Source organism: Merops nubicus, unplaced genomic scaffold (genome assembly GCF_000691845.1).
Source record: "Merops nubicus isolate BGI_N331 unplaced genomic scaffold, ASM69184v1 scaffold40406, whole genome shotgun sequence".
In the NCBI taxonomy this organism is placed as follows: domain Eukaryota; kingdom Metazoa; phylum Chordata; class Aves; order Coraciiformes; family Meropidae; genus Merops; species Merops nubicus.
The window spans coordinates 1-1,755 of NW_008613717.1; positions in this window are offsets into that span (position 1 = coordinate 1).

Consider the following 1,755-nt stretch of genomic DNA (forward strand, 5'->3'; position numbering starts at 1 on the left):
TGTTTGGCCAGCAGAGCCTGGCGGATTAAGGACAATTGGTTCAGCCCTGACAGAAAATACCAAGAATGTTAAACAATAAAAACCGCCTCCAGTTGTCGTGGAGCTGCAGGATGCCCTGGGCTGCCTCCCTGCCCGGCCATGGCCACAGCTGCCCCATGCCCAGCAGAGCTGGTTCTGACACAGCCCGCTGGCACCTGCTGCTGCAGCTCAGGGGATGCACTGGTGCCTGGGGACGGGGTGATGATCTGCCCTCTGTGCCAGGGCAGGTGGGTGGACACAGTGCTGAAAATGGCCAGGACACTGAAAGTATCTCTGGGCTGAGCTGGTATGGACATGGCACAGCCTGCACCCATGTGTTGCCTGCACGCACAGCACACTTGCTAAGTGAGTGGGGACAAAGTGAGGCTATGGCAGGGGGGAGCGGGTCCTCACTCACTGTGTCCCCTTGTGCCCCCCACCCGGCATTAAGGATTAATGAACCCACCCCCACCTCACTCTCTGAAACTGGTGTGGCCCTCTTTTCCACGGAAAGGGCAGCACCCACTAAGCAAGAGCCATGCAAAACATGCCAGGCATAGGGCACTGTCTACCCCATACGATTCCCCCCAGCCTGGAGCAAGGGCGGGAGGGGAAACCTGGACACAGCCCACCGGGACTCAGCCCCCTCCACATGAATCCGTCCATGCTCAGCCCTGGTCTCAGCAGGGAGCTGGGCAGCTCCCGTGGGCAGCCTGGGCAGTTTGCCCTCCAATGCGTGAATGCCCCATTCAGGGCTGTGCGAAATGCATTGGTTCTGGCACATTAGGGGACAGCTGGGATCCTTCCCAGGGAGGCAGGTTTCACACCTGCCTGCAGGCTGTCTGTCTCTGCCCGCTGTGCCGGAGCGGGGGGCTTGTGCAGCAGAGAGGGGAGCAGGGCTGGGGACGGAGGCTCCCGGCATGCTGGCAGTGTTGGGCTCCCCAAAGCAGCTCTGCGAGGGGTTGTGATGAGGAGGGGGCCCTGGGATGGCCCTGCAAGCCACAGGCCTCCCCAGCACATGCAATGCACGGCAGGCTCTGCACCCATGGCCAAGCCAAGCCTCACGGGCAGCCACAAGCCGCATCCATAGAGACCCTGGACTCCAGCGCCACTGCAGCACCAGACAGGACCAAGGGATCCCTTTTTGAGCTGCCTCAGGCCCAGATCCTTCCCCAAAACGCCTGCCAGCCCCGTTCCCTTTGGGCCAGTCATGCTGGACAGCCAGCTTCCAGGCTGGGGGGCTGCGACTGCAGCTGGGAGCTGGAGAAGGAAACAAGATCCTGGGGCCAACGGCCGGCAAAGCCCGGCCCTAGATGAAACCCTAGACCCAGGAGCGAGCTGGCAGGAGAGCCCAGACAGCTGCAGCCCTCCTCTCCCTGCCCACACTGCTGGCAGAGCCGGGCACCGTGGGGCAAGGGGGAAGCAAAGCTGGCACCAGAGAGCAGGGCCTGGGGCCAGAGCCCCCCCCAACTCATGCTCCCAGGGGCGTGGGGGCTCTGGGGAGGCAGCACAGAGCCTGTAATTCACTTTTATCTGGGCTGGCCTGGGCAGGGGGGGCGCGGGGGTCCCCAGTGTGCGGGGCCGGGCCCCAGAGCGCTTTCCCAGCCTGGGAGCCTGCGGCAGTTGGGGGATCGGTTTCAGGGCGATGCTGGTAGCGGAGTTCACGGTGGCTTAGTGCAGCGGCGGCTAATGGGGAACAGATGCGGGGGTGCTTTGTGCTGGAGCGGGGCCGGGGGG